The sequence below is a fragment of the Marmota marmota genome, unplaced genomic scaffold (genome assembly GCF_001458135.2).
Source record: "Marmota marmota marmota unplaced genomic scaffold, marMar, whole genome shotgun sequence".
In the NCBI taxonomy this organism is placed as follows: Eukaryota; Metazoa; Chordata; class Mammalia; order Rodentia; family Sciuridae; genus Marmota; species Marmota marmota.
Window position 1 is genome coordinate 25,075,970 of NW_026000005.1, and position 13,666 is coordinate 25,089,635.

The window sequence follows — 13,666 nt, forward strand, 5'->3', positions numbered from 1 at the left end:
GAAAGCACATCTGGATAAGCTGCTGGTTGAAGAAGTAGGATCAGCACCCTGTATCAGTGGTTCTCACCAGGTGAAAACACAGGTATCTGGGCCCCCTGCAGTGCCTTGTGCCCAGCTCAGTATCTGACTTTTAAGTTATCAGGTGGTACTGATGCAGAAGCTGCCAATTGGACAACCAGATTTTTAAGGACCCTTATTTTAGATAAACTATATCACTTGTTTCCCAAGGTCACTCAACAGATGGGTCACATGAAGGATTATGCACACAGAGGCCCAAAAGGAAAGGCTCAGAAGTAACAGGATGACTAGGGGAGAAACATGTAAAGTGATCCCACTGAAAACACCTGTAGTAGAAGAGTAGCAGCTAACATTTAATGAGCACTTACGATATGCTAAGCCCACTCTAAGTGCTTTATGATTTATTTCAACTAAGTCACACAATGACCTTATGGAGTGGGGACTTCAGTACCCCTAGTTTACATAGATAGGGCAATCGAAGTAGACAGAAGGCAAACAACTAGATGGTGCCAAGACTCAGGTAGTTGTAGTTACAAAAACAGCACAGTATTGACATTAAAACAGACACCTGGTGCAAGGGAACAGGATAGAAGAAAGAGAAGTGAATCCATACATCTTCAGCCAACTGATTTTTGACAAAGATGCCAAAAATATACATTGGAGAAAGGGTAGCCTCTTCAACAAATGGTGCTGGGAAAACTGGAAATCCACATGCAGAAGGTAAAATTAAACCCCTATCTCTCACCCTGTACAAAAATCAACTCAAGTGCATCAAAGGCCTAAATGAAAGACCTAAAATTCTGAAACTACTAGAGGAAAACACAGGGTAAGTACATCAAGATCCTGGAACAAGCAATGAGTTCCTGGACTGGTCTCCAAAAGCACCGGAAACAGAAACAAGAATAGACAAATGGATTACATCAATTGAAAAAGTTTTTTCACAGCAAAGGAAACAATCAAGAGAGTGAAGAACGATCACAGAACTATTCTACCAACTATTCTCCTGACCAAGAATTAATATCCAGAATATAAAGAACAAAAGAACAGGTAATCCAGTCAGAAATGGGCAAATGATCTGGATAGACACTTCTCAGAAGAAGAAATACAAATTATCAATAAATACATAAAGAAATACTACCTTTAGCCATCAGGGAAATGCAAATCAAAGCTACAATGAGTTTACATCTCACCTCAGTCAGAATGGCTATTACCAAAAATAATAATAGTAACAAACAGTGATGAGGATGTGGAGGAAAAGAAGCCCTTCTACACTGTTGGTGGGAATGTAAATTGGTACAGTCACTATGGAAAACAATATGGAGTTTTCTCAAAAAACTAAAACTAGAACTACCATATAATCCAGCAATCCCACTCCTGGGTACACAACCAAAGGAAATAAGTGGACATACAAAAGAGATACTCATATATCCCTGTTTATTGAGGCACTATTCACAATAATCAAGATAGGGAATCAGTGGAGGTACCTATCAACCGATGAACGAAAAAAGAAAATGTGGCATGTATACACAATGGAGTATTATGTGGCCATAAAGAAGAATGGAATCATGTCGTTTACAGGAAAATGGATGGAACTGGAGAACCATCATGTTAAACTAGCTAGAAACAGAAAGGTAAGTATTGCATGTTTTCCCTCATATATGGAGGAGATAGAGGTATGTGGGGAAGAAAGAAAGGAAGGAAGGAAGGAAGGAAGCAAGCAAGCAAGCTGGTGCGGGCTGTGAGGTAGGCTGTGTGCAGCACTTACCAAGCATACACAAGGCCTCCAGTTCAATCCCCAGCACCACAAAATAAAAGAAGGAAAGACCTGAAAGTAGACAAGGGACTATTAAGGGAGTTAGAAGAAAAAAGAGGGGGACAGGTAGAAGAAGGATGGATGGCCGTGATCAATGCTGAGTCTTACTAATTTGTACAATTAATATGTTAATAACTACAAATAAATAAACCAAACCTTTTTCTTAAGTCCAGCTCAAGTGCCCACAACCTAACCTGACCTGCTGCTGGCAAAGAAAACCAAACTGGGAACAGAGAAAAGAGAATTTTCTTTCCCTCATGAAACCACCTGTCAGGTTTGGGGACAGCACCTCAAAGTTGCAAGCTAGTCTGTTTGAGAAAGAAGGTGAAAAGGGAAATGTGTTTGTTTTCTAGGGATGCCATAACAAAATACCACAAACAGAAATTTACTATTTCACAGTTCTGGAGGCCAAGATCAAGGTGCCAGCAGAGTTCATTCACTCTGTTGGCCGCAAGCGGGGATCTACTAGGAGCCAGGTGAGGGATGCACCCTCACCTGGCTCCTAGTAGTGGCCGGCACGTTGCCATTCCTTGCTCTGTTTCAAGTTTCATCTTCCTGGTGTTCTCTGAGAAAGATTTGCTGCTTGTACAAACTTTTGTCAGGCCTGGAATTTTCTCCTGAGCCTATCTGTGTACTTCCTTGTAAAATCCAGTTTTAGCACAAACCCTGCTCAATCAGGTTAGCAAAACCTCCCACAGAATCTGATTATCTTCAATATCTGACTAAGTTCCTCAACCTCCACCATCCCCCAGGTGATCATCTGATCACCCTGGCCTGTCTTCACCAGAAAATCTATCAGATCAGTTTAGCCAGAATCTCCCTTGCCCCTAATGTTTCCCCCTAGTAATTATCCATCCTCTTCCCCACTCTGATATCTGGCTAAAATTTCCACTTGTCCATTCTATATTTTGAGTTGAGTCCAATTTCTTTCTCCCACTGTGAGACCCCATTGCAGTTGGTCCCTAAATATATTGTGATGGTCCTCCCTTGAAAGTCTTCTGTTACCATACTTTGATATTTAAGCAAGTGGCATTGAGCAGTTTTTTTTTTCTTTAACACCTCCCTGTGTGCATGTCTATCCTATGTCCAAATTTCCCCCTTCTATAAAGTTACCAATCATACTGGACTAGAGGCACACCCTACTCCTGAATGACCTCGTCTTAATTGCATCTTATTGCCCTTATTTCCAAATAAGATCACATCCTGAGGTACTTTGGTTTAGAACTACAACACAACAATTCAGTGGGATGAATTTATTAGGGCACAATCCAATCCAGTACAGGAAGTAAAATCCTCCTGGAACTATCTAAAGACATGAAAAATACCTGGTTAGCCAAGGCCAACCTGCCATATGGTATACACTAAATTGGAAGCTCCATTTATGGAAAAGGAGGACATTAAAATAATTTTTATAATGAGGGTTCTCTTTTTTGCCTAACAATTTCAACTTCAATATTTCTCTCTCATGTTCACTTACCATCCAATTGTGAGGAGGAACTACAGGTAAAAACAGACCACTGGTACCTGCCATTCACCAGTGTGTGCGAACCTTTCTCTTTGAATAGCATTTGAATACAAGCTGTGCTCATTTTTGGAGAGCACGGTTGAATTAGACAAGATGGATACGATGATTTCTCTGAATAGAGGTCTAAGAAGCAAAGGTTGCAGATTTCGGTATCACACTGTCTGGAAAAGACACAGCCATCTACTACTTCATTACCAGAGACTTTTATCCACCTCTTTCTATCCCTCCACAGGGGATGGGCCAGACACAGAAAGATGCTGGATCTGAATCATACAAGAAGGTCCCATGACTAGGAATGAGAATAAACAACCTTTCTTTGAGTACAGAATGCACCACTCTAATTATTTGGTGGGAACAACAAGGACATTCTCGAGAACGCCAATTCACATACAATGAAGAAGAATTCCATTTGACTTCATGTACATCATTCTTGTTAGAGGAGGGATGAGGAAGAGACTGGGTTCCCACCTAAGCTGTAAATACCTCATTCATTGTTTCTTGCATTCGCTGTTTATTGAACTCCTAAGATGTGCCAAGTATTGTGAGAGCAATGAGTTGGCAAGTCGGGTTTTACATGCTCCTCTTCTCATGGAGCTCTGTGACCTTGAACAAGCGCTCTTCTTTATGCATTGGCTTCTCGGTAGGTAAGATGAAAATAGAAAATTGAATTTCCTTAAAGAGTTCAATTCAATTCAACCAACATCTACCCGGCCCTTAGATGGATGCCAGAAAGCCTGTTCTGGGATCGATGACTAGAAAGGAAGAAGGAGGATGGACCCTTATGGTGATTTAGAGGGGCCCCCTGCCTTGGAGAAACCAGGAAAGGCAGGTGCTTGAAGAACTGAGCTCAGTGTGCAATAGAGCCACCAACCAAAGAGCCTTATCCTGAGTGCTATGGAAGAACAGAAGAAGGCCCCAAGGTGGGTGGGAGGCATCGCTGACACTGGGCCTTGGGAAGAGTGACTTCTCTGCCAAAGAACTGAGAATGAACAGAACAAGGAGAAGGTGCAGCGCAAGGAAAGGTCCAAGACAGAAAGAGACAAGTCGGGGAGAATGAGGCTTGACAAATGTGGTGCTCCTCAGTGGCGTGGCTCCCAATTCCAGGCCTGCTCATTCTACACTCAGAAATTCAAGACTGCAGGGCAGCAGAGTCAGGAACAGCCAGGCTCCAAGAGTCATCAGGATTACCCAGATAAACCAGTAATTGAAAACCAAAATAATGACATGGGCTGGGAATGGCATGTTACCTAAGGGGACAGCCACTGTCCAGCTTAGCCCAAAGTTTGCCTTAATAGAGGTTTTTTTTTTTTTTTTTTTTTTCCCAGAGAAGCTAGAGATAGATTTACACACACACACACACACACACGCACACACACAACACACACATTTATATGAATAGATAAAATATGCATTTATATGAATGTGTGTTTGTATATATCCACATATATACATATACATACATTGCATTATATATTGGAAAGAGGAAGAGAGTTGAGGATAAAAATCTTGCATAAGGCCTTGATTAGTCTGTGAAGAATCTCAGACTAGCCTGGTGTGGTGGCTCATGCCTGTAATCCAGCGACTTGGGAGGCTGAGACAGGAGGATCCCAGGTTCAAAGCCAGCCTCAGCAACGTAGCAAGGCTGTGAGCAACCTAGTGAGATCCTGTCTCAAAAGTTTAAAAAGGGCTTGGGGTGTGGCTCAGTGGTTAAGTGCCCTTGAGTTCAATCCTTGGCACCAAAAAAAAGAAAAAAGAAAGAAAAAGAAAAAAAAGATTCTCAAACTCCCAGACTCCAAAGTCAATTTGGAAGGAGCAGGTGGGGAAAGAGAAATTACTCAGGCTATGGAGGGAAGAGGAAAGAAAGCCGGGAAGGCACAAAGAAAAGGGTCAGTAATCTGGGGATGAGACATTCTAGCCCGAGAGTATTTTCAAACTGATGAGGAAAGCTGAAACACAAGGAGGTCCTGACACCTGAAGAACAGCAGGAGCAGTCGATGAGATTCAAAGCACCTTGGTACGGAGAGAAACGGAGAATAGAAATTGAAGAAAATCCTTGGAGCCACCACAACTGCTGATGAAATTCAAATGGGTTAGTCCTAAATGGTGGCTTCAAGTGATAAAATGAAAATTTATTACCAGTTAAAGGAAAACACCAACCGGCCCCAAATAAACCTGAAATGAGAAACCGAACCTTCCCCGGCTCTTCCTACCAGCCAGGAGTTCTTTATATCAATAATCAGATTCTTTCTATTAATAATCAAAACATCCTCCAGGCATATTAAAGAACCCAGACGTCAAGCTGTGCCCTGTGGGGCACCGCAGGTGGACATTTGCATATGTCAAGGTAAGAGCAGGTGCAGGGTCTCCAGAGAGAATTCCACCTTATTCTCAGATCTCCCGCCTTTGTGTGCCAAAGCCAAAGGTGAGATGGCAAGCACATGCATACTTCCAAAACAAGCACGCACACGCACATGTGTGTCTCTACGTGTGTGTCTGCAGGTGTCGGTGACCAGTTGGGTTTAACTACTAGTGAGGCAATGGTGGGGAAGAGGCAGGGAGGAGAGAAAGTAAAGGAGTGTTCAGAGAAAAGAAAATGGAGAGTTACTTCTAAACAGAATCTTCCATTTGCACTTCTATTGGTCAAAGAGGAGTGATGTAGCTCTTCTTGGGTTACACCTTAAGAAAATAATGTTTTATTGAAAATGTATATTCTTTTCAAAAACCAAGGGGAAAGCCTCCTATTTGGATGCATGATACAGCCATTAAGGCTAAAGATGCAACAAGATCTGCCTTATTGGGTAAGGATGGCCCGGGAAAGCTTTGAGCAGGAATTCCACAAACCCTTAGTGAGTTCAATGGCAGTGAAGCCCAGAGGGGACTCTAGGGGAAGGTTCACCAGAGCCACAATGTAAATCTCTGTGGCTCAGACCAGTAAACATGCAGTAGTAAGAAGTCCCCTCAGCTGGATTGATGAGGAATCGAACCTAATCTTGAGGATCTGTGAAAGGCGAATCTTCAGAATCTGCGAATTCTCTGTGGGCAATGGTCCTCTGAGGCTTCCTCCTCTTCTACCTAAGATTAGCTCCAAAGAGTGAACCGTGAGAAATTTATAAAGCAACAATTCTTCATTCAAGGCAGTTCTCTGAAGGAGAGAGCAGTTCTAGAAGGAATAGAACATTTGACCTGAGTGAAAATGAGCAGTCCTGCGGCCCCCAGTTCCAGAGCTCCTCCGCTGAGGCCAGATTCACACATATTAAGGGTTCCCCCCCAAGATTTTGGAGTGTTCTTTCATCTACTTTCTTGAAAAAACTATTTCTGATAACTGTTTTTAAAGCTTTTTAATTTTTTTCCTACATACTGCACGCTTGAGTCAAAAAGTTCTTTCAGTACTCCTTCCTTAACACTTCCTTAGTACTCCCTTAATTTGGTGTACACCTGTGTGGTTCACCTAATCTACATACCTGACACAGGTACTGTTCTGTGGGCTGCAGATCTGCCCAGACTTAACTTTGCAAGAATAAGGAATAAGAAAGGAACAATGAGTGATGGATCAGAAAGGGCAGGTGAAGCCAGGCACAGTGGTGCACACTTGTAATCCCAGTAGCTCAGGAGGCTAAGGTAGGAGGATCATAAATTTGAGGCCAGCCACGGCAACTTAGTGAGACCCTGTCTCAAAATTAAAAATGAAAAGGACTGGGGAAGTAGCTCAGTCGTTGAGTGCCCTTGGGTTCAATCCCTAGTACAGGAAGAACAAAAGAAGAAGAAGAAGGACAGGAGACCAACAGTGACATCCTGACAGTGACAGGAAGTCTAAGGGGATTCAGAACTTCACAGTACTTCCGGCATGCTGACCAAATATCCGGCAGACATTGAATCACAGGAGGCTCAACATCACTAACCTTTCCTTTGCGTTTTTCTGTTGCCTTGTAGCTTATGAAAGTGAGACTAAAAGTCCTGTCAAGAAATAACTGAGAGCAGAACAAGGCATTTCTATCTAACCCAGAAGAGAATACATACACAGATATAAATTAAATGAGTGTTTGCATCCATCAAGTATGTATTTCTCAGTTATGTTATGAAGGAATCAAGCATAGGAGATTTAAAAAAGTGTTAGTCACATTTCATTTTCAGTTTGAAATGCTTGTTGGGCATGTCCAAGCATGAGTCTGCTTCCTTATGTTTATCATTCATTTCTCCATTTGCATTTCTGGTATTTATTGCCTGTCTATTTTCCTTATAAAGTTATAATTTTTATGCACAGTACAATCCTGTGTTTAGTTCTCCTTCACGTCTCAATTTTTTTTAAATATTGACAAATATCTTTGTCAGAAAAGGTTGATTAGGTTTGTTTATTCGGTGAAAAATCCATTTTCTGAGTGTAAAATGAATTATAGTATGAAGAGTCAGTTGAAAAAATAGAATGATCAAATCTAGATTTGTGTAACGTATCTTCTACTATAATTTACTCTAAAGGGAGATAGGAAATATGGAATGACATCTCATTAGCTGAAAAATTCTCTGGGTAAATATTTTTCTGTTCTGAAAGAATGTTGAAAAACAGCCTTTTAAGTTAAGGCTGAATCACATTGTAGGTCAGGAAACAGTTAAACATCCACAATTTCCATCTAATATGAGAGGACTGAGAAAGCATCATTACTTTTCTACTTGGTTATAATAAAAATTCTACTCAAATTGTGCACTTAAAGTGGATGAATTTTACGGCATGCAAAATATAGCTCAATAAAGCTGTTAAACATTCTACTTGAGTCATTTATTCATTACTATTTCCAAAACATGAATCTATAATTTATAGGTGGGATATTTTACTGCAGATCTATGCAGCTAATGACTTATCTACTTATCCAGAGAAGGGGGAGAAAACCAGAACACCAATGAAAAGTCCAGATCTTTCTCTGTGTGACTGATCCCCTAGTTCGTGAGGCTTGGGTATACAGAGCCCAATCTATTTCCAACGTCTGCAATTCTCCAAGACAGGAGGGCAATTAAACCAAGTTCACATGATTGTTGAGAAGAGCCAGAAACTAAAGTCCACAGTTTCAACCGCTTTGTTTTCCACATAAAGTTAACCATTAACTGGAGTGCACAAACAAGGACTTTGTCTTCTTCCTCGAAGCTTCCCTATCTCCTGTGACTTACCCTTTTCTCCCCAGCTCCCACTGCCCAACCCAACGTGCTCAATGCTCTGGGACCCCAGCCTCCTTCTGAAAGTTCAACTCAAAGCAAACAGTAGTGGGAGATAGGGGGGAAAAAAAGTTTCAACATTTTGAAAACCCTTTACGTTTTGTTTAGCATGCCTCTGGGCAGTGGCCATGATAGAATGTGTTCTTGTTAGCAGCTGGAATGACTAAATCTCCAGGAAGTCCACTACTGAGGCCTTCTCAGACTCAAATCCGAATCTGAAACCAGTGGGAAGTTGGTTAAAATGCAGAGCAGAATCTGCATTTTAGCCTCTGAAATTCTGTGTTTCAAGAAAGGCTGCTGCAGCTGCAGGCTCAGAGAACACACGTTGCTCATGCCTGTAATCCTAGATACACAAGAAGATCCCAAGTTCAAGGCCAGCCCAGGCAACTTAGCAAGACCCTGCTGCAAAATAAAACTGAAAAAGGTCTGGGCTGTAGCTCAGGGGTAGAGTACAAGTGAAGAACCTGGGTTCAATCCCTAGTACCACCACTAAAAAAAAAAAAAAAATCACAAAGTTCCAGCACAGCACTTATACACAGAAACATCAAGCAAGGCAAAAATGCAAGCAGCACTTATAATTTTAAATTTAAAAAATAAAAATAAATGGGTAAAATTAATTTAATTTTTTTTAATTATTTAATCCAATAGTTCTAAATGTTATTTCAGTATGAAATCAATGTAAAAATTTATTCATGAGGTATTTTACAATTTTTTTTTCATACTAAGATTTGAAACCTGGCCTGTACTTTACCAGCATGGTGCATTTCAGTTCCAACAAGCTATATATATACACATACACACACACATATATAAATATAAAATTTGTAAAAATGTAAATACATACATATGTGTGTGTATTTAGTTGTAGATGGACACAATACCTTTATTTTATTTATTTTTTTTTTTATGTGATGCTGAGAATCAAACCCAGTGCCTCATACGTGCTAGGCAAGCACTCTACCACTTAGCTACAGCCCCAGCCCCAACAAGCCATGTTTATGGCTGGTCTGTCTCCTCAGGCCCATGGCTACCTGAAGAATAGCACATCTCTGGGCCTCCCCAAATGGCTCTGGAATCCCTAAGCAGGCACAACACACCACAGTCAACAGGAGGGGGAACTGTTCTGATTCCATTCTGCTCATCCCCACTAAGAGGTCATGGAGACTCAAAAAGGGAGGTGAAAACCTTCATGTCTTTGTAGTCTACGTACCAGAAACAGGGACGGCCGTGATTCCAAGAAGGGAAGGAGCACCTCATCTGGAAGTAAGGGGTGGCCAAGTGCTGTGGGCAAGAGTGAGGAGCCCAAGGAAAAGGTCCCCAAGCTCCTTGAGGGCTTCCCCATGGCTGATTCCTCACAGCCCTTCTCTGACTGGGAGCTGCTTGGATCCATGCTCCAGACCCTCAGTTCACAGCCAAACTCACTATTTCTGTGGCCTGAATTTAGTATCAAAAGTGAAGCCAAGCTGGGCATACCTGTAATTCTGTGACTCAAGGGACTGAGAAAGGAGGAGCTCAAGTTCAAGGCCAGCCCTGGCAACATAATGAGACCTGGTCTCAAAATAAGAAATAAAAAAGGACTGGAGATATAGCTCAGTGGTAGAATGCCACTGGGTTCAATCTCCAATGTTCCAGTACTGAGAAAAAATTAGTCAGGTATAGTGGCACACACCTGTAATCCTAGAAACTAGGGAGGCTGAGGCAGGAGGTTCATGAGTTCAAAGCCAGCCTCAGCAACTTATAGAGGCCCTAAGCAACTCAGTGACACCCTCTCTCAAGGGAGAGGGTGTGTGCTGGGGATATGGCTCAGAAGTTAAAGCCCCTGGGTTCAATCCCTGGTACCAAAAAAAAAAAAAATTATATGTGTATATATCTATATCTATCTATATCTATATATCTGTATGTATGGTGGAGATATTTATTGACAATGAAATATTGTCACCATGTTAAATTGTTAAAAGGTTAGGCTATATATAAATTCATATATGTATGAATCCCATTTTTTAAAATATATAAGTAGAGCAATGCAAAGAGAAAACTCTAGAAGAATATAGACTAAAATGGCACAGAGGTTGAATATGGGTAAAAGGCATTATAGGTATTTTGTCTTTTGCTTAACTACATTTTCTAATCCTTCTATAAGAACAAGTGATACTTGTATAATATAGTTAAATAAATTTTTATAAATCCATATAAATTGTAACCAATGTCCATAACAGATAAGAACTGATGAGAAGTCATCCATTCATTATTCATTTATTTATTCATTAAATGAATGAGCCTCTATTACATGTCAGGCACTGTTGTAGGTACTGGGAAGACAGCAGTGAACAATGCAGACAAAACCCCTGCTCTTCTGGAACTTAGATTCCCATGAAGAAATAGACATTTAAAAAGAAATAAGAGCTGGGGCTGCAGCTGTGGCAGAGCACTTGCCTAGCATGTGTGAGACACTGGGTTGGATCCTTAGCACCACATAAAAAAATAAATCAAATAAAGGCAGGCTGTCCATCTACAACTACGGAAATATGTTTTTTAAAAAGAAAGAAATAGGGCTGAGGTTGTGGCTCAGCAGTAGAGCGCTCGCCTAGCACATGTAAGGCCCTGGGTCCGATCCTCAGCACCACATATAAATAAATAAAATAAAGGTATTGTGTCCAACTACAGCAAATATATATATATATATTATAAATAAATAAGCAGTTGGGGATATAGCTCCCTGGTAGAGCACTGGCTCATTATGCTCAAAGCCCTGAGTTCAAACCCAGCACCAATATGTAAATGTAAAATGTATAGCATATTAGCAATTACAAGTGATAAGGAGGAAAAGGGCAGCAAGTATTGAGAAAGTTTGGAGCTTTAGGTAAAAATCATCAGGGAAAGCTTCACTGGGAATTGCAATCCATATCCAGTTGTCATAGGAAAGAGTGTACCAAAGCAAGGGAGAATAAGTACAAAGATGCCAAAGCAGGAGCATGGCCCATATTTAAGAAATATCACAGAGACCAGCAAGGCTGGAATGGAATCAGTGCAGAGGAAAGAGGAAAGTTCAGAGAAGAAACAAAAGACCAGATGTCCTGTAGCACTGGGCGTCGGGAAGAGCAAGTGTGAGCTTGCTCCTGAGTAGAGGACTCACAAGGCCTGACTTAGTTTTGACAGAATCACTGACTACTGTGCTGAGGATGGACTGAGCTGGGGTAGGGGCAAAAGCAAGGTGACCAAGCAGCCACTGTAGTAATCCAAGTGAGAGATGACAGTGGCTTGGACCCCTGTGGGAACCAGTGGAGGTGGTTAATCAGAATCAACCAGTCGTTAGTGTTCAGAGTATCTGATAAGAGTAGAGCTGATGAACTAGACGTGGGGTATGAAAGAAGGAGATGATTAAAGGATAACACTAAGATTTTAGACCCGAGAATTAGGATGATGGTACAATGGTCATACTGGTGTTCACTGAGACGGGAAAGACTGTGCAGTGATCAGGCATGAGGCTGAAGCTCGGCTTTGAACATTTAATTGAAAACCTCTTGGATAACCAAGTGGAGATGTCAAGAAGACAGATACATGTGTGTGAAGACAAGAGTCAAAATACTGGATAGAGATGTAAGTCAGGAGCTACCAATGGTTCTTAGAGCCATCCATGGGTAGAGGCCACAATGCTGTGAATGGGGAAGGAAGAGCCGCAAAGTCTGAGCCCTGAAGCATTCAGTGTTACATGTTGGGAGGAAGGGAAGCTCCAGAGAGAGAAACCAAGAAGCCGCTGGTGAGATGGAAGAAAAGACTAAGAGAATCTGTCATCATAAGAGAAGTGAGGAGCAATTCAAGATGAAGTTCATGAGTGCTGCTGCTAGAGTGAGGTCCAAGGGCTGACCTTGAGACTTAGCCACAGAGAGGTGTAGGTGACCTTGTCAAGTCTCAGAGCAGCAGTAGGAAGTGAAAGCCTCATAGGAGGGGGTCAAGAGAGAACAGGAGGTGAGGAAACAGAGACAGAAAATACAAACAATTGTTTCAAGGGGCTTGGCTCTAAAGAGAAGAAAACTGGGGTAAGAGCTAGAGGAGAAGAATCAATGGAGAGTTTTATATTTGTTTTTAAAAATGTGAAGCATAATGGTATGCTTGTATGTGCATGGAAATGATCCTTTAGGTAAAGAAACATGATATAGAAGAGAAGGGAGAATTACTGGAGCAGTATAGTATGTCTCAGACCATGCAGGCTGCTGTAACAAATTCTATAACCTGGATAACTTAGGTACAGAAATTTACTTCTCACAATTCTGGAGAATGGGAAGTCCATGATCAAAAGGCTTGCAGACAGGTGTGGTGATATAAGCCTGTGATCCCAGTTGCTCCAGAGACTGAGGGAGGAGAATCACAGTTAATTTAGCAAGATCCATAAATTAGCACAATTTAGCAAGATCCATAATTTAGCAAGATCCTGTCTCAAAATGAAAAATTATAAAGAACTGGACGATAGCTCAGTGGTAGAGGATTCCTGGTTTCAATCTCCACTATAATGAAAAGAAAGAAGGAAAGAAGGAAAAGAGAGGCTGGCATATTCAGTGTCTGGTGACAACTCATTTTTTGGTTCACAGATGGTACTTATGTGGTGGAAAGGGTAAGCAAGCACCCGTGCGCCTCTTTTATAAGGGCAATAAACCCATCATAAGAACTCACTCATGATCAGATAACATTTTTTACTGTTCTTTTTTTCGAGACTAGGGATTGAACCCAGAGCCTCTACAAGTTACTTTACATACTGTCATTCAACTTCTTCCTTTTATAGAGAAAGAAATAAAAGCCCAAGGAAGTTGAGAGACTTGTTAAACAGTGTCTCCAAACAAGTTAGTGGCAGAACCCAGGTCTTTATTGTGGGGGAAGAGAACTTATATTTAATGTGTGTTTTCCAAATGCAGACGGTACACACATGGCTAGAATTTATAGATTTCAGCTAAGTAAAGTGTTTCTTCTAGGTACGGTGGCACACGCCTATAATCCAGCAGCTCAGGGGGCTGAGACAGGAGGATTGTGAGTTCAAAACCAGCCTCAGCAATGGAGAGGCACTAAGAAACTCAGTGAGACTGTGTCTCTAAATAAATTAAAAACTAGAGCTGAGG